The following is a 20,967-nucleotide window of genomic DNA, read 5'->3' on the forward strand; positions in this document are numbered from 1 at the left end:
ATGCAGCAAGGAGGAGAAAAGTATAGTCAGGCTGCTTTGCTAATAGTAATAATCAGCCAGGAGGTCTCAGTGGGAGAGGGAAAATGTGGAGCTATATTGTCTGGGAGGTTGAACAGGGAGGTGGAGGAGAAGCAGCAAGCAGGAGGAGGAGGATTTGGTGCATGTTCCACGCCTACCTCTGTATCTCATGGTACTGTCATGTAAAATGTAACAGGGAGTTTAGTGAGACATAAAGCCAAGATAGACACCTGGTCTGGCCCAGCACAACAATATTCTTACTTGGTATGGAGAGCTAAAGCACATTTCTAAAATGCTCTACAATCCCCAGATATTCAACTAGCTTCCCAGGAGCATTCTGAAGTATTTATTTTCCTTGGGTTGAACCTCTGAGGACTGCACATCGTTACTAACCCCTTGGGTCTTGCCAAACTTATTTCAAGTGTTTGGATTTATCGCTATGCTCAGGCAAAGGACTGAGCAGGTAAGCAATCATCTGCCCCTGGGGACGATGGCCTTAGTTTGTGCAATGTGCAGCGCTCCCTCTTTTCTTCTTTTGATTGCAGACTCCATGCTGAGTAGCAGGTGGGGGAGACAGTGCAGAGGAGAGAACAACAGGTTTCCCTCCCATATCCACCTACATTCATTCCACTTTGCGGGTGAATGCTGTAGCTCTCTCAATCTCAGTCAGGGAACAGCCTGAAAAGCACCAGAGAGTGAAGATTAGCAAAATAAGAGCCCATTATGGCAGCACGCTCAGGCGGAGAAGCTGCTCAGCTCCCTGGAGAACTTTGTCATTTACCATCCAGTTGTTCTCCAGTCCTTAGTCAGCTTCAGCCATGTGGTTTCCCTAGGGGCTATCACAGTGATTAATGCTGATTTTCTCAAGTGGAGACATCACTGTAGTATTATCACCCAGTGGATGAAGTCCTGAGTGCCTGCTGGAGCAGGAATGGCTTGGGTGAGCTCCATGCACACGCCCTGAGCAGTAGGGTGAAGGCACAGCTTCGCTTCCCTGTGCATGGAACCCTGGAAGCTCACACACAGAGCAATGTGAGACCACTGGGATTTTCAACCTATCTCCAAAGACTTCTGGTACAGAATTTAGGTGCCAGACTAGCAGTGTACTGGGTGCAATATAGTAAAGAATTTAATTAGGTTTTTTTACTGAAGTGTGAAAAATCTCTCTTCTCCTGTTGAGATGCATTGGTTTCGTTGCTACTGGTGATATCACTGCTGTAAATAGCTTTGCTTGAAATAGTTTAGTCCAGGGCCCTTGAGCCTCTTATCAGCCACAGCTAGAGCCATCTCACATGCTCAGTTCCTTCCCCTGGCTCATCCACCTCCCTAGCGCACGCAGCTTTTTCTAACCCAGAGGATGGGGAGAGCCGCTTCATGGCCCCTCTCCCCTTCCTCTCCAGACTGAATGAGGAGCAGCCCAACTAGACTGGAGCGTATCAGATCGACCATCCAAGCTGACCCAAGCACAGTGACCTCGGGGAGAGCAAATACAACAGCACACCCACAGCTGTCATGGATCCTCCATGCTGCTGCAGTGGGGTGGAGACACTTGGTAGTAGCTGGATTTCCTCAGCTGAGTCTTGTCGGTTGGATTTCCCAAATGAGAGTTTTTATTAATTCAGTCTTCATAGTTTTTAGCAGGCAAAGCATGCAACTTGATTTGAAGTGCTAACCCTGCTCCCCTGGTATTAGTTTTCTTCTTTGATGGGACAGCCTAAACTGCACCAGTCCCTTTGACTGTGGGGCAAATACTTGATAGATGCTCATTACTCTCAAGTCAGTCTGCTCTCTGAAGGACTCCACTAAACGCCTAAGAAAGATTTTCACTCCTCTCGTCTCCTGGAGTAGAAAACCTTGTCAATATTGCTTTGTGATACTTAGGCTCTCCCACAGGCTTGTGAATTAAAGGGGTGATGACTGTCAGCAGCACAACGGGTTTTACCCATGAGGATGCCCACAAGTGTGTCCTGGCAGTACTCCCCCCCTTCTAACCCCAGCAGGGTCTCTGTCCACACATCAGTCTGGTGACCAGTGACCTTCCCTGGGAGCAGGTGGCAGCTCTCCCCAGCTGCACTTTATGCAGCACCAGGCACTGCAATTAGCAGTGATGTAATTAGGAGTGAGGAGCAGAACATACTTTGCAGAGATGGTTTGGGAGCCTGAGGCAAAAGGCTTTTGTCCATCAGCTGGTGGGCTAAGTAATTTAGAAATCCTTAAATAAGTGATGCTGAGCTCTAGCAAGGCTTCAGATGATCAGAGAAGGAATTTCATCTGTCTCATCTGAGAAAACAACCAATAAAGGGACGTAATAAGAAGTTCACGGTGGCTTCTTTTAAAAGAAGTATATAATGAACAACATGAAATAACATCAAAAGCTTCTGTATAAAAATCCACACAATCTGACACATTGACTAGAGACTTTCCTCTGATAACAGGGTAGTGGAAAAGCTATATTAAAAGGAAATAAGTACGCTAAAAGGTAAGACCCAGGGAACAATGTCTTTGTTGCTGTGCTTCTGACAAGTCCAGACAATGGCTGCAGTTTTTCCCAGGCTGAAAAAAGAGGGGGTTTTCAGTGACTAGAAGAGCATCCGATATCCTCTCCCTTCCTCATCAGGGGAGTCATGAGGACATAGTATGGAAGGGGCAGGTGGGGACAGCCTGCGGTGGGGAGGAGCTGCCACCCCAAGAAGGGGCAGAGGAGGAACACCAAGCAGGCACTGCATGGCATAGCACAGCAGCCACCCAGGACTGCTCTCACCAAGGGCTGGCAGTAAAGCCCAGAACCATCCCAGCACATGCAAGGGCATATTCATGCAAAAATGATCATCTCATCTTGGTGAGTAGATTCTGCTTTCCTACCATCTGCTAGTTGTGTATTTACTGTACAGTGAAGACTGAAATATATTAGAAAAAGTAAGCAAAAGACCAAGCCATATGGTTTCCAATAGTCTTTGAATTATCTGCAGGCTCATCAGGAATCACTCAACCATCTAGCTGAACACTGAGACTTCAAGGAGCCAGTGACACTTCTGCAGAGACAATTTCGTCTCTCTCTCCCCCTTTCCTGTGGGTCCCTTGAGCTTAGAAGGAAGCCAGCGTTTATTTCTTCAGCACTGGGGAATCTCACGCTTCAGAGCCACAGCTAATCACCACTGCAGAGTGGAGGGAGTACCAGGCAGCCACATACAGCACTAAGCAATGGAGGGCAGAGCAGGTTTGTCATCTCCTTGTTTGCCTAAAACCACTTTATCACAAAGCATCCCGCATGCACAATAGCATTGCCACAAAGGACAGCTGGTCCCAGGTAGTATGCCAGAGTCCACGTTCAAATGGGGGAGCTCATCCCTTCTCTCCTGGCTTCTTACTAACTTCAGGCCTCACTTTCTGGATACTTTGGTCCCCATTACAGACAGTCAGCACCTGCCAGGCACAGTGACAGTACATCCCTCTGGGTGAAACAGCACAAGCACTTTTTGTAGTTAATCTTCAGTAAAAATGTATGTAGTCCCAAGAGGGGGAGGGAGATAGGCAGCCTCTTGGATCTGGTTGAAAGAGGCAGATGTGAACACCTGTAAATGACGTATTTGAATTTGGCTCCTTTCATTAACCAAAGGCCTTTGTTGCCTTTATACCTGCTTAGGAGACAACAGAAAAGAGATATTGTTGTCAAGCCATTCTGCGGCAGGCAAGAATCCACATTAATCGCTCCCTACTGGCTGCTGACGATCTCAGAAATACAGGGCACATCCCACTTTGAACTAGCATGAGAGTTAGAAGCCACTTGTAAATTAATGCAGATAACCACAGAAGACTATGGCTGGCTAACACAAATGTGGTGAGGGACTCGCAAAATTAAAAAAAGAAAAGAAAAATGTAATCAATAATTCAGAAGATTTCATGAATGAGATATTATATGATGCAGTGTGCTCCAAATCCTCAGCTGTCATCTATTCTTTTTCCGCTTACAGCTCAGTGAAGCAAGTTAAACATTTTTTTGCTCCTCTTTGATGCATATATAAACAGATAATCTCATTGAAGTGGCATGGCATGATAGCATGTATTGATGATACTGGACATGCACAGCCCTATTTTATTTATCTGTTACCATTAGCAAGGGTCCTCAGAGACATATTGCCATACCGAAATGAAGTCCCCATCGTTATCCAAGACACAACGCTGTATATTTATCCTGGTATGTATATCCAGCAGTGTAATTTTGGATTTACACACCTAAGAGTACAGGAGCTAGTCTTTACACAGTATTCCAGGACCTCACTTCTTGAAAAGAAAAAAATTTGTTTCAAATATTTCATTCTATATGTAGCAAAGGCTATCAGCTGTTTTGCTTTTCCCCTAATACTTACCTATTAATCTCACAGGAATATTTTATGAAACTTAATTAAAATCCATATTTAAATTTCTCATTTTGAAATATGTGTTCTCCTATCACCATTCCTACTTCTAAACTCTTTAAGTGATACGAGTACAATGCTGTCAGCAGAAAGAATAAGACAGACCTGTGAATGCTGGGCCTTGGAGAGAGCTACCTGGTTGGTAGGATTTTTTCCCCAGTGACAGCAGGACCTGTTCTAGCCTGTGCTACGCAAGTCAGATTAATTTGACTCCTGACATAACCCTGCAGGTAAGCAAAGCTGCTGTGGTTCTCCTTTGGTCTTAATACCTGTCTTCATCTCTGCATGTTTCAGTTCATTGGCAGTAAAAGGTGTTGAGTCAAAAGACACTGCATCTGGAGTCCTGTCAAAAGCAGCAAAGAGAAAATGCACAGGTACTAGTGGGCCCAACTTCATTGCCAAATCCCTGAAGATCTGGTGAATCATTAGTCACACCAAGGACAAGGAAGCGCCTGAAAAATCCTGTCTTTTCAGATGTTTAGATATCCTGCTTCAGGTCCTGGAGGGACCTCACTGCTCTAGGGGGAAAAGTAGAGATGAAGATTCATCTGGAAGTAGAGGTCTCTGCCAGTTTTTTCCCACAAAACGCAAGGAGGATGGATGTATATGCAGGGCTTCACCGGTTACAGAGCTAACCTCAGCTATGGGATATAACTGGAAGGAATTTTATCCCTCATCCCCTGCCATTTTCCAGAAAAAAAAATATCCTGGCCACTCAGTTTTCTAGAATGGGGCTCTTTCAATTGCTGGTTTTGTATAGTATAAATTAAATATTGTCTGGGTCACCAAATGGAAGCATAACTGTTTGATCTAAGGATAAGGCCTGCATGAGGCAGCAGGGAGACGCAGATCCCCACTCCTGACCAGTCCCTGTTCCTGACAAGCATCACACTGGATCTGCCATGCTCAGTCATCAGCTAAACATAAAAATGCAGCGCATAAAGAGGTCTTTGGAAATGCTGCTTCGATGTCTTTGCAATTTAGGGCTGTAAATCAGAATGTTTCCTGGTAGGACTGAAGGGTGAATTTCCATTTCTCCATTCCTCTTTGCTCACAGAAGTCCACAAATCCCTACATTAAACTTAAGTGACTTATACAACAAGTAGAATTCCAAAGAGATTTACTCCCCTGCTTCCTCCGCGTTATTCATAAATGATTGAAATGTCCTTTGATAATAATATGCCCAAGCCACTTCCTCAGTTTGAAATTGAACCAAACATTTACTGTATAGAAATTTCTAACTGGAACATAAATCAGAACTCTTTGGCAAAGCCTTCTTTCTGTTGCACGATTAATAGTCTACTGGATTCAGAAATAAAGGTTTTCAAAACACAGTCTGTTGGAGCTGGGTGAAAATGCAATTATTTTTTCATTTCAAATCCTTTAAGTTGCAATACCTGTAATAGACCTTGAAAAGTTACAGGATGAGCCTTAAATTTTTCTCCTTGCAATTTTACAGATGATGTGTGACATGCTCTACCCTCTTGTTTTTAGAGAACAAGATTTTTGCACCTAGAAAGGACTAAATCGATGCATAAGTGACTCGATCTCAAAAGCAGCCAATAAACGTTACGCTGATAGCGTGGTTCTACTCTGACAAGTTGCAATATAAAATTGGTAACTGAACTTGACCACTTTGTGGTGTGTATTCAAAGCCATAGCAAAGCAGTGCCAAAACTAAATACCTTCTGCTTCTTATTCCTGTTAGCCCAGCACAATTAATGCAGCCAAGTGAGAGGGAACCGGACTGTTTTTTTCTGTATTATACTTGAACCTCACTGAGATCAACGGAGTGGCTCAGCCATCACGGGAGTTTTGGCTGGAAGAGGTAACAGCCTTTTAAATCTGATAGTGCTTTAAAAAAACAGACCTTCACTATGGCTATTGAAGCAAAGAAATTACTCTGTGTGATGCTCCAGATCAAAGACTTCAAGATCCCAGTCTGCAACAGCCATGTAAAAAGCAATATTTTCTACAGGGTCACCAGAGGATGAACTGGGGCATTTTTATTGTAATTAAAAAACAAAAAACAAAACAAAACAAAACCAACCAAAACAAAAGAAGAAAAAAAAAACCCCACACAACAAAAGCAGAACTAATCACAGCCCGTAAAAGAAGAGACGCACTAAAGAAAAATCAGACTGTCACTATATTTAGAAAGAATTATGTGCAAGTAGAAGGAAATAAAATGAAGTATAAAGAAGTGTGGCAAAGCAGTAGATTTCCAGTTTCAAAGCAAAATGTCGCTGTACTAAAAGTTTTTACTGAAAATTACACAAGTGCAAACCAAATCCAGTTCTCACTGAGATGTGTGATTGGAATTGATTTAGAAGAGAAAGATACCTTCCAGAGGACCTCAATGCAATTTTTTTCTTCCTTTGTAGAATGAAACAGCAGAAAAGCTGTTGGGTTAAGTTCATCTGAGCTTATCAAATAACTACAATAAAGGGAGAAAAAGAAAAGGAGACTCTGCTCAAAGTAAAGCTGTTGCCATAAGGGTGTATAGTCATAAAGGACTTCTCTGGGAAGGATGAAGATGGATAGGTCTAGTTGATAGAAGGGGCTTTCAGGAGAGCAAATATCAAGCTTAGAAAGAGGTGTACTACCCAGAAAGCTCTAAACCGTGTATCAAAGGACAGCATGGGACACAACCATGAGGGTCCCCACTTCCTGCAGGATTGTTCCATAAGCATTTGCTCAGGGCAGGAGAGTGGCAGCAGCAGAGAGCACTGAAGAGCCCACTCCCTAGCTCCAGAGTGACTGGCCAGATGACTTGGGAGGGCACTTCTCATACCCTGCTGTAATCCTTTCTTCTGCCAGAAGCTCATGTTCTTTCCCACTGACCATAAGAAATCAAGGTCTTATATCAAAACCAATAGATCTCTCAGCTTCTAAGTGTCAGGTTCACCAGATGACACAAGTTGAAAGGAGTACTTTCACTCTACTTTGGTAACATCTGATACTTGCAAAGACTTAGGGGGGGAAGCAAGAGTACTGCAAAAGATATTGCACTTGGCAGGACAAAAGAGAAAAAAAGCGTTGGCAAAAAAGAGATGGACACTTGTGTAGTAGGACTCTTTGGAGAAGGGACCTATTTCAGGACCTCTCTTGCTAACTACTTGCTTGCTTCTCAGTTACTTCATTGGTTCTACTAGCCTTTGCAGGACACAAAGGGGTAGTCATGAACAGACGGAAGTGGTACCAGAGTTGGAGACAGAATGTTAAGAAATGTGAGGGCTCGGTGCATTGACTGTGTGGAAGGGAGTTCAATAGGCAGTTCCAAAACTGAGCCATCATTTCCACTTTCAATCAAAGAGTAACTCAAAATCCATGAGCAACTTGTGAAACATTGGGGGGCGGGGGCAGAGAATCATTCTGCTTTCTAGTTGCAAAGCCAAAAAGAAAGTTCTACCTGAAGAAAGAGGTGTGCAAACTGTACCATTTCTGAAGCTGATCTTCACAGCTGCATGCAGATTCTCACTTTAATGTCCTTTTAGAAATCTGAAATCCCATGGCTTCCTGAATACTTTGACTGGAAAGCTGGCTTTTTTTTTTTTTTTTTTTTAATTGAGCTTTTGGTTAACTAGCAAACACGATGGGTTTGTGGAGCTTTTTGCATTCCATTAATAATGCAGTATCTACTGCAAATTTAAGACATTATACAAGGATTTAAATTGAACTGCACGCACAAAGCATTTTCTGAGACATCTGTGGGCTTATCTATGTATGTGTCACTTTTTCTCCCAGCTTGAAAACAAAGCAGAAGTATGCAATGCAGCCAGGGCACAAAAAGGCTGGATATTCGTAATACAGCACCAAAAGTTCACTCTCATTCCAAGGAAATATTTACATCGTGCTACTGTTTTTCAAATAAGAGAGCAAAGCAATTTTTTGTAAACTCTCTATGCTGTATTTCCTTCTCACAGATGGATTAGTATCTTCAGACACTGATATTCCTCTTGTCCCGTTGCTCTGACATGGGTCAAGATGCTCAGGCCTTTTTATCTGAAGTTCTTCTTGGAACTTGGAAAGAACTTCAGGACAAATCCAGTAACCCTCTTTGGCATCTAAAAGGTTGGTGCTATAATATCTAACATTTTTGATGCCTAACCTAAAACTAGCTTCCATGTAGAATGAAAGAACGGGTAAGTCTCAAATCTCATTCCTCAAGCATTTTGCTCAGAATTTCATGCAAACACTTGTGTCCTTTCAGGATGTGATATGGAGACCTTTCTCCTTCCTGCCATATGAAAAGTGCCCTGATTTAAGGAACAGAACAAAACTTACTCTTAAAAGCAGGAAGAGATTGTATTGGAAGTATTGCTCCTCACCCTTAAGGAAGAGAAGGAGCCACTATAAGGAGGTGGAGGACTTGAAAAAATTAGAAATAGAAGAGAAAGGAACATGGCACAATCTTCCCCAAAGTTTCAAGAGAGATGTATCTTATTTGGGCCACACAATAGTCCTAGGGATGAACCAGCACCATGCGGCAAAGAGGACTATTGTCTTCAAAATCTCTGATGCAGAAGCTACAAGAGGTGTCTTAGTTTAGGAAATTCAATGCCATGATAGAAAACTGGATTCTTTCTTTTATTTCTACTTGGAAAAGCTGAACAAGTCACATAAACAGGATTTTCTAAGGTGATCAGAGTCTGTTTCATCCTCAGTTTCTGGCCAGTTACCTCTGGGGCTGATTTGCTAAACAGCTGGATCCTTATATCCTAAAGTCTGAAGTGCTACAAAACACTAGATTAAAATCTCAGGTTCCTAACTCCTCACACCGAACCCATAGCATGACTGGAAGGACACTCTTTGTGCTTCATCCTCCCCTCTGTTAGAGTGGAGGAATACCGCTGCCTTACCTCCCTGTAGTACCACGAAAGAGCAGTTAATACTTGTGAATCATTCCAGATACACTAGAGATTAATGCTACCAAGAAGCCCATTAGAAAATATCAATCTACAGAGCATGGGTGGAACAGTTTGCAGTAAATAAGGCCAGGGTTTATACAGGAAAGAAGAAGGAAAAGGTAAAATACTCAATAACTAAGCACAGCGCAGAACACACGGCATGAGACAGAAACCCCATGACAAGTATGTGATGACATAAATCAAAGATTGTCTCATAAAGCAGACATAAGAGGAATTAAGGTGCACGGACAATCTTAATTCTGTCATTTCCTAGTTTTGTGAGTGCCTGACTACAAATTTAACAATTAATTTGAAAAGATGAGAATAGTACATGGAATACTATCAAAGTTTAATCTAGCCGTTTATTTATAGGGAAAGTTGTGCCTGTGAGAAAGTCACGGTATAATCAAGAGAGGAAGGCTGGCCTGCTGCTAGAGCACATAGCAGCAAGTCAGTTAAAATCCTGGCTTGGACACAGGTTTCTGTGTAACCTCAGATAGTTCATTTCCTATGCTATAAAGTAGGAATAATGATATTTCCTACGTATTTGTGACAAGAATTCATTTTTAATTCCTGGCACATGAGATCTGGCAAGGAAGTGTTCCATTGAAAAAAATGTAAAAAACCCAAAATGTAAATAAATATTAATCATCATGTCACTAACAACACTACAATTTGTCCTACACTTCCCATTTTCCAGACAATTTAGTGCTTCATGGAAATTCTGTGACTATTAAAATACAATGCAGTACATTAAATATGAAGCTGAAACAACAACCTCAAGGAAGAAAACATCCTCTGCCCAGAGCTGAAGTTAATAATCAGGTAGAATTTACTGTGCTACCAAAATAATTCAAATGATTAAGATTTCATATGTGTCCTTACCTTAGCATTGGCTGCTCACATGAAGATTGGATCATTACATTAAACTTCTATTGGGAAAAGACTACATTTCCCAAACACTAGATTGTCTTTTCTAGTGATTTTGTTAAATGTATACTGATGAGAGCAGGCTTCAGAACTGCTCAGAGATTTGTTGTACAACAGGAAAGAAGCAGCCTTCTCCTATTTGAACCATATATGCCTCCTGCTGGCTAAACCATTTGACTCTTCTCATTTGGGTTGACAAACCAAATTCAGTTGAATAATATGAATAATATGTTGATTTATTATATTGGGGGGGGGGGGGGGGGGAGAAAAAAGACAAAGTGTTTTTTCACTTTGTAAGCCAAAGTTTTTTCATTTGAAGTAATAGATGGTTCCTTTGACTTTCAGGGAAAAGTTCCTTTTAAATGGAAATGTGATGTTTTGGTTCAGGTTGAAAAGATATTTAATGCAAATTGAATTTGGCTGGAGTTTTTTTACTGCTTTTGTATTTCACTGAGAAGATAATACTTCATTTTGGTTTGATCCCCAAATTACTTTTTTCTCTTCCAGAATTTACCTTTGAACTGAAAGATCAGTAATTTTGAGCTCTAATTTTACTAAGATTTCATCTCTTTTCCAGTCTGTTCTTAGCCCATGGACTAAGGTTTTTCCATAGTATTTTGCTAGCCTTGTGCAATTTTGCACCTAATGCTTGATCAAACCCCTATTTAAAGTCTGATCCAAACATAGTATCCCTTAATCCAATCCACTCCCATTTTCCTTTCCTAAAATTAAAAAAAAAATAATAAAAAAAAACCCCAAAAAACCCACCAAACAAACAAACAAAAAAACAACCTTATTTTTTAGCAGAGTTTGCCTCTCTGGAAAACTATTCCTAGTACCTGTCAAGCTATAATAGAATTTTTTGTTACAACTGAAAAAAAGGTAAGATTTTGGTCATTATGGTCATTATAATACTCAGAAACAAAGTGAGTATTTCTGCTCTCTAAATGGACCAGAGATGCCAAAGAAAGCCCCCAACACAGCAGAAGAAGAAACCCCACATCTGTCTACTCTGCTCTATTTCTCCTTTAATGTTGGCACGGCAGTGTCCTAACAACTGTCTGTTTCATAGCCGATAACACGTTCAAATCTTTGCCTAGCCTAGGGACACTGACGTATCAGAGTTTACTGCTTAACAGGTTGACATTTCAACCAATGTTTTCTGACCTTCTGCACTGCAGATACACATCGATTGTGACACAAGCTATTAATGATCACATTAATGGACATGAAAACCTCCTCCAAAGAGTCTGCAGGTTCTCTCTACAGGCCAGTTTTCCTTTCCAAAGCTCGCAGGGCTGTTAAACAAAGCTCTTTTTCTGAGTCCATAAGCACCTGTAGGTCTCCTTTTAATTCTTAGTACAAACTGACCAGTAACCTGACTAAATAACTAAGCAATACAAGTGCACACAGAAAGGAAAAGACTTAACTATATCCTCTTATTGAGCCTCATTTTTGGACATATAACGCTATATTCCTGTGAAACTTTTTTCAGCACCTGAGGGCACCCCCAGTGTACTCATTTTCCCATAATCCAGATACTCAAAGTGCATTTACTATACACGTTAATAACAGATAGGTCTGTCTAGACTAATATGCAGATATCTACACATTGACTGAGAGGGTCATTGCTTTAAAAAAACAGCCCTAGGACCACAAATGTGGCAGTCACCGTCATATTTATAGAAAATACCTCAGTTTTCTTGGCCTTCACAGCTTCCCCTCACACGTGAAAAAACATACATCAGCAACTACCGTGCAGAAAGCTTAGATTAAACTTGCTGTAGGTGGGCCCCTTGCTAGGGGTGTTAATGAGGAGCAGACGAGCAGGAATAGCAAACCCAGGGAGGGATGTGTGACTGATGATGGGCAAGAGAAATTGCCAAGCACAGCCTGAACCTGTTTTGCTGTTGCATTAAATTGGCTTGTTTGGGACCTGCCAAATAAGAGCTAATGAGATCAGATTGCTTCATGCAGGATTGCAAGTGGGCATGGCCAATTTATTAGTGCTCAGCCTGAGCGAGGGAGGTCCAGTCTACAGAGAGGAAACCACCTATTTTAATAGATCAGAGCAGATTTAGCAAGGCAGGAAACTTAAGTGATGAAAAGCAGAAACAAAATTATTCTTTTAAAGCTCTTGTTAAGCTGTGAAAGATAAAATAACTTCCTGCTAAAAAGGAATTCATATTTGCAGGGTGAGATAGCAAAAATTGTATTTTCCAGTTTATTTTAAGACGAGCCTAGACTTCAGGGGGATTCCTCCTCTTTTCCTTCCCATGAAAAACCCAGTCATACACCTTCCCTCAAATAGCAAGACTGTGCTGTTTGTTATAAATCATTCTCAGCAGGCAGCTGTGCAGAAGGGATTCAAGGGAAAAAGGTGACAATTGCAGCCTATAAGGGGTTTTTCGTTGTTATTTTGTTGGGGTTTTTTAACCTGACAGACTATGTTTAGTTTATCAAATTGAGCTACATCAGAACGAGAAATGGAAATAAAATAATATAATTGGCTTTGCAGCACAGCATGCATTCCCCTCAAGATGGACCTGCTCTAGGAAAGAGTCCAGGCTGAACAGTTGAGTAGGCTGTTGTCTTTGAGACCCCCTCAGCTGGAGGGTTAAACACTTCAGTGTAAATATGACAGAACAACTTGTACCTTTCTGCACCTAAGGCTCACTGTTGTTACTCAAATAGTGTTTATTTCCCTTGTAACAAAACATGCAATCATAGTTTGTTTGTGCTTAATCCCTCAAAAGCCTGCTGCTGTATTCACACTGTGGAGGAGTGTCACTTAGCCTGGCTCCAACCTCTCAACACACTTTAACAGATGTGACCATGATTGCTGGAGCTCTGGTTTTTCCTGCTGCAACATCTTAAAGTCATCCCCAGGTCTGCAGTATGACATCATAGAAACGACCTCATGAGCTTCCTGGCTGTCTTTAATGACTCTTTGCAAAACAGCCTCAGTTTATGTGCTGTTTTGTTTCTTTTTCAATCCTTGCATTCCCAGCTTGTGCTCTGGAACATGCTGGGTACTTTCTTTCCCACAAACTCTCATAGGAAGAAGAGATTTTCAGGCCAAACTCTGTCTTTTGTGGAGTTTTCTGTGTCTCTATTTCTGCCCAGATATTCATGCAAGGGGAAGCAATTAACTTGCAATTGTTAGGTCTGTACGTAGTGCATACAAGGGATTAATAGCCAGCTGACTTTCTCTTTGCTGGATTAGCTCTGAAAGGTTAACAAGAGCAAAATGCAGTGTGCGTGTCTTTATTTTCATCGATGCCACCTGCAAAAGCATGAAATGCACAGAAGTCCAGATATGTTCAGTGAGATAGCAGCTTAGGGAAAAGGTTTTGGTCTGCGTTTTTTTGTTGGTTGTTTGTTTGTTTTTCTCCCCCCCCCCCCCCCGAATTACAATATTCATGTTTTCCCTGCTTTTGGTTGAACATGAAAGTCAGTTGTCCACCTCAAGAAATATTCAGATTTCTGCTGAAAAGTAGGACTATGTTGCTCATTTCACACTCCTCTTTTTTTTTAAAAAAAAGTGATTCTTATGAGTCTAAAAGAGAAAGAAGGACTGCAGTTTTGGACCCCCACCAATTAACCTATTTGGCACATTGCGGTTCAGTTTAATAGTGTGGATATCATAAACAAGTTCTTCATGTGCACAACCAAGACTCACAGTCCCAACATGCTCTGGAACATAATACAACCTTATTTTACTGCTTTATTCTTCCTGGTCATATAATAATACTTCGAAGGAAATAGTAGCACAGGTCCATTTAACTAACTGCTAACTATGGTGTCCATCCACCCTGTTGAAATTTGGTTCAGGAATGACATTTTCCCAAAAGAGAGCAGGGGACTCTGCCCAAGAAATGGCACCATCAAGAGGGCACCATCAAGAGAACCCCATCAAGAAAACATTGGCACCTTGTGCCAGAAGGGAAGGAAGGGATGACCCAGAGGCAGTCTCCTACGGTGGGGAAAGTCTCCAGTGTCCTCCATGGAAATGATCTACAGCTTTGCTGGAAAGCAGCTTGGCACCTGCCAGCCCAAGAAACGTGCTGAGAAATCTGTGTGGGATCCTCCTTTGCGCGCTGTTCAATTTTAGTATGTTAGTTCTAAATTTATTATTTTTAATGCAACTGTAATCTTTTTTCTACCATGTAACAATTTGTTTCAAAAATAGTTGGTGTTATGCAAAACAGCAGACTGTACTGAGAAAATCATGTTTCAGCAAGAATCTTAGCGCAACCCTTAGCATCCCGCATACAGATTTTGGAGACGAAAAAAAGTCTTTCATAATTTGTCACACATCCACCCTCTTGCTTTTTTTTTTCATTGTCTTTCTCAATCAACCCTAGGAACAATTATTTGGGTCATCTGGCTAGATAAATCAGCTTGCTGAGGACTCTAAAAACAAAGTAGCCTTCTGTATATCCCAGGCAATAGGTCACAAAGTCAGAGCAAACAGTTGTAGCCAGATAAAGTCATGCCCTGGAAGTGGAAATCAAGTTAACAAGCAGAATGAGAATGTGCAGAAACTAGAAAATGAAAATAACCATTTTTGCAAGAAAAAACAAGAGTGATACAGAGCAGCTAAAGCAGGTCCAATTAAGAGACAAGAGATAATTCGGAAATAGGAGGTGGGCTTTGGAGAAATATGTCTTGACTTACACAATTAATGCACAACAAGTAGCAAGATCCAGTATGGACTGTGTAGCATAAACAGCACATAAAGAGTAGCATAAAAACAGGGGAGATTTTTTTGCTCAGTCCAGAGAAGGTTTTTTTCTTTTTTTTTTTTCTCAAAGTCAAAGGAAGGCTCAGCCATGAGGGGTCTCTATATACACAATATAGAAGTATCAACAGTGCTTGCAGGAATTTTTTGTCACCCCCATTTGCTGACAAAGGAACCGTAGTTCAAGAGTTTGCAGCTTCTATGAGTGCACTTTGACTGGCCTGTGTTGCAGTTTCCCAAGTTGATGGAAAAACAAGGCAGCAGGGGAAATTGAGGCCTCACATAGAAGGCGATCAACATGAGGAGATCAAAAAAGCTGCAAAAAGACAAAAGAATTCACACTAAAAGACAACCCCAACCTTCTCTGTGCTTCCCAAGGTCAAAAAGCTTCACCTCCTCCCTCCTCTCTGCATTAGTAGTTTCTTCCAGTCATCCTGGCAAATAATTTCTATGGAGAGAGACTAGGAAAGAGAGACAGAGCCTCCTCAAAGCTCTGCTCCTTGCTCCCCTACTGACTGGTCACCAGATGCAGAAATATGGCTCAGTACGAGTAGAGGTATGGCTGGAATTTTGTGCCTCTCTTTTGAAACCAGCCCAGCAAATTCAACTGCTTCCCAAATTAGAGACCCAGAGAAAACTGCAATCCGGATTGCCAACCAGAGAGAAAAGGTAGGACGGGCAAAACCAAGAACAAAGATCCAGCAACAGTGAGATCACCAGCAATGTCCTGTTTTCCACAGGGGTACGCAAAAGGGAAGATTAGTTACAGCTCTTCTGCCCTTGCTGGACGACAGGACAACAGAGAGAGAAAAAAACAACAGGAAAAGCATTTTCATCATCCAGAAGGTCTTTGTTGCAATTTTTTTTCCATCTTTGTAAAACATTACATCATAAAATAAAGACAATAGCAGCAAAACTTATCAAGATGGTACAAGCACATTCTGCTCTGTACCCTGGTTAATGACATTTATGAAACTGTCCCTTTTCTGAAAATGCCTTTCTAAAGCACCATAAAATCTTACAGAGAGAGAGAAAGAGGGACAGAGACAAGAGAGTAGATAGAACATCCTTGCAAATGGATTTACTGATTGCTTATACTATAATTTGATCAGGAAAAATAGTAGATGAGCATCCCACCAAAATGTTTCCCTAAATTTTAAGAAAGTTCTTTTTCAAATGCAAGGCTGAAAATGACTAATAATGGTTTCTCAGCCCTGTTGACAAGGTCCAGATCAAATTCTATTAGAACTTGAAAAAATTCAGTCTAAAACTACATTGAAACACTGGCCTGAATAAATTTAAATTGCTGGGAAGCTGTCATCCAGATACAAATCCTGCCTTTTTCTAATTATAGCTACTACATGACTCCAGGATCTGAGAAACTGCTAAATGGTAGGCTGAAAGCTGGTGTGTTTGGCTTACATCTCACAATAGGCACCGTAAGCTTTTCTCTTTAAGCACCCAGCTCTCACAAGAAAAAAAGAGTGTGTGGGTGGCATATATTTGGGAGACTAAAGTATTCTCACATGCCAAATATCACCTGCCTGTGATTTGCTCTCAAGGAGTTCAGCCAAGGAAAGCGGATCCTATCTGCCTCAAAAGGCCATCTGCTAGAGCAATGTCCACTTTCCCCTGAAAGCAGCAGCACCGGTATTCCCTGGTGATAAGACTCAGCTCAGACATGACCTGTAACCAGAGATGTGGGAACACAGAAGTTCACATCTACCTGCATGGAGGCGGGAGGCATCATCACTAAATCTGTGTGCAAGAACCGATTACATGTGCCATGTGAAGGGTGGACATGTGGCCTTTTTTCAACTGGTTCCTGAGATCTCACCAGTGTTGTGGATAAGACCTGCCTTTAGAGTGACCTTCTCAACCCAGTGTGATCCAGCTCACGGGGCATGTGCTGGCTACCTCAGGACACCCCCAAATTAGCTTTCGCGACTGCTTCCTCAATGTTTGATTTCAACAGCAGGAGTCAACAGAGTCTAACATCATTCTGTACTTGTACATCATTGTGCCAGTTGCACGGCAGGAGGAAAAAAATATGGTTCAGCTCAGCAATGGTATTAGGGAGAGTAACTGCTACTGCTAGTAAAGGAGATGGGGACCGCGGGAAGAATTATGCAACCTAAAGGAATTTTCAGATCTGCATTTTTTTGCTGATATATTTCAGGCAACTAGTTTCATACATTAATCTACAAGCCTTTATTTTGAGTTTCATAGATTTGTCTTGATTTGCTTTGTGTTTTCATTGACATTTAATTGCCCAGGGAACTGCTGCTGAAGCTGGGCTTATTTGTATTTAGTATTGATATAATGCCATCCCAGTAAATGTAAATGGCACGGCAGAGATGAGTTAAAACAGCAGGTCTGTGCTCTAAAAAGCTCAAAAATATCAAGCTAGCTCCACTTTACTGCACTGACTTGATGGCAGCAGATTTTGGCCTTAGATTAGACAAAACATAGTACAGAACAAATAAATGTACAGGAAGGACTGAAGCAGTTCCCAGTCACCTTTCAAACTCATATCTATTTAGTAGAAGATGACTTCTTCTAAGTTAGTACGCAACATAACGTAAAGCTTGGTCTTTGCCTGTTATTTATTTTTAGCAGATGATGAGAAAAGTGAGACTAGCAGACATCATGCAACCTGACACACAAATAAGCCCCTGAGAAAACCAAAGCTGGCAAACAAACAGCCCATGTACAGCATAAACACAAATTCTTCAGGAAAATGCAGGGTTTTTAACACCCTGAACTCACAGACATACTTTTGTTTATTGTGGGTTAGAGAATTTTGCAGAAAGTCTCTGGCATAGCCCATTAATGGCTTTGGAAGAAGCAGACTTGTACTAGAGACATCACAAAGCCAGACAGCAGAAGCTCAGATGATTTATAATTTCACAGCAACAACCAAATCAGATTTCTTGAATACAAATCACTGGGTTTTTTTATTTACTATTATTTCTAATAACATTTATTAGAAATAATGTTCCCTATGAAAAGATAATGAAATTCACTGACTGCCACATGGATGAAATCACAAATCTTTTCAAAACCACTCATGCAAAATCTGCACAAGTTCAGTGATGGTTAATGGTTCAGGAGGATCCCCAAAGGAGCATGCCAGAATTCTCCTGCACAAGACAGTAGAAATTGGGACTGCAGAGCTGAAAGCTGTAGAAAAACAGAAACTGAGTCATCCTCTATGTGTGAGGGCTGCAGCTACAGAAAATCCATGTTTCCTTTGCTCTTTCAGGTCCCAATTCCCTTGTCAAGTCATGTTGTGCTCAGGGCAGGATCTGAGAGTTAAAGTCAGTCAGTCACCCTGTTGTTTGACTTTTTATTTTCAGGCTGCTGTGAAAGGGTATAATTTAGAGCAAAGAATTTTGGATATGGTTCAGAGTACCTTTTGCTAAAACTTTGAATAATGGTAGAATAGCCTCACTAGAAATAACATCACAAGTTTTTTATAATTATTATTAAATGCCAAAGAATGAGAATTTTAGTCATATAAACACTTGATGTTTGAACTGACATCCTCTCCCAAGCTGTTGCATACAACTAAAACCAAGGGATAGCCTTTACAAGGGGAGAAGCAATTTAGGACATTAAAATGTCGTTTTAGTTGTCAGACATCTGTCTGGCCCCCTATGCAATACACCATTTGTACTTCCCATATTATAATAAAAATTATGTATATTGAGGTATTTAATAGGCAATCATATAGGAGAAAATATTTACTCCAGTAGCAGACTGGCAGCTTTCTCAGCAAGTTTCACAGACACAGAAATGGAGAGGAATGAAAGAGAGCGTTTTGCTTTCATGTAAAAGGTCATCAAATGTGCTGTTCAGTATCTCACTGGGAGTTTATTCAGCATCACCCTTTGTCCCTGAAACTATCACATCCCAAACCAGGAGTTGCTGAAGGCACAGCTGATTGATAAAATGTCAGCCAGGGATTCCTACATGGCATGGCTGGGCAGAACCTAGAGTGAGACACACACCATCAGCTAGAATCTGGACAGGGGACAGACTGAGAACTCAGAAAGTTGAGAGATGAAAAATATGCCAAGATTTCATTGTCCCTCTATCTCATCAGAGCAAACAGTTCTGAATTTGGCCACCAAACTTTGCCTCCTCAGTCACTTTGTCCATGCTGACCTGTTTTCCATGATTTGCCTGCTGTGCAACACCCTGCTCACACAGACAAGTCCTACAAGACAGACTTTTACTTTCCCTGACCCTGATCAGCAGAAATGCTCTGGCTATGACTAAGCCTTGTATTTGACATACAGGAAATGCATCTCCCATCTCCTTACAGCTGCCTGTGCATCTGTGCAGGGCTTTCCCTTACAGGCAAGCATTTCTTGCAAGAAGAACTCAGCTGAGGAACAAACAACACTGCATGCATGATGCTGGCTTTGGCATTTGGTAGCCATGGAGAATTGTTAGCACACTCTGTGTGTATTGCATGCTTTCAGAGGCAGATGAGATACTTCTGTGTGCCTGATCCTTCATACAAGCAAAGCGCAGGACAGTGTAACCAGGCAGTACTTTAATTCCCGGGACCCAAATTGCGTGTCTCAGCACTTCTGAACCTTTTCTGGAATTCAAATGCAAATCTAAATTGTAGCTTTCACTCCTAACTTCCCACCAAGCTGCAGTAAAACCCCAGATCTGAACAACATAAAACCTTAGTACATCCAGGTATGCTTCATCCATCCTGGCACTACAGAATTAGCACAACATAATTCACTGTATTTCTGAGTGAGACTTCAGAAGATTTGCTCACATGTGGCACTTGAGGCTGAACTTCATCCCAGGCCTGGCTAAAACCAGGAGAACTAGGAGGGCTAAAGGACCCCAATGCTTGAACAGACCTGCATCCTGCTGGTGTCTGCCTGTGGCTTGAGGAGGACGGGATCTGAGGATGACCACAAGCTGCTGTCTGCGTCATTGTGAAGCTGAGCACACGGCTGTGTGGCACAAAAGCCTCCAGGAGCCATGGCAGTTCTTGAATCAGATGGAGCCTTCCCTGGGGACTGGGCTTACTGCCCTGCCTCCAGTAAGCCTGCACCTTAAGAGTTTCATTGGTGAACTCAGCAGAATTCAATTTCTGCTGGATCTTATTGAGTTAAAGCAATCCCAAATGGCCTGAAATTTTTCAAACATTGTTTTTTCATCCTTAATTTTCAGACAGATGATAACAAAACTAGAAAGATGATATGATACCTCAAGTGAAGTGAACCAGCGGACAGAAAATACTAAGAACGTCTTTCCTCCTTTGCACTAGTGGAATTTGGCTCAGTCCTGCAAATCGTGCAGAGTCAATTAGATATGCAAATATGCATACTCGAAATTTGCATTTGCATTGCCATGCTTCTATTCATAGCCATGGCAATCAGGTGTTCTGGTGACCAGTTAGATTTTGAGTTGGCTCATTGTGCATAAAATCTCAGAAACTATCACAGAAAATGAAGCGTGCATTTTTGTGTATGTAGACATGGGCATGCAGTTCCAAAAGTCTGTGTCTGTATGACCTGCGAGTGTCTGCATGTTTGACTAGCTTGTGAGACTCAGTATGTCTCTGCCATCTGCAGCCATGCTTACTTTACCTATGAGCCTACAGTTTGAATTGCAGGAATATTTAGAATTTTGTGAAGGTGCAAGGAAAGCATTGCTGGTGCAATCATGTATCTATCTCATTTCCAGCATGCAAAATCTTCTATCTGCAATGGCAAACACAGTAGCCCACAGGCTGAGGCTACAAAAATTTAGTGTTTCGCAATTCCCATTAATTATTTTGCAGCCTTTTCTTTGAATATTTACTGTGAAGTCTAGCAACATTCTTATTTCTTATATCCATATGTCCAGACACCACAAAAGATTTTTAAAAAATGCCCACAGTTTGGTTACATTTCACTTTAGTCTAGAAATGCAG

This window comes from Nipponia nippon, unplaced genomic scaffold (assembly GCF_047370975.1).
Source record: "Nipponia nippon isolate SJK-2023a ecotype South Korea unplaced genomic scaffold, ASM4737097v1 scaffold_11, whole genome shotgun sequence".
Taxonomy (NCBI): Eukaryota; Metazoa; Chordata; class Aves; order Pelecaniformes; family Threskiornithidae; genus Nipponia; species Nipponia nippon.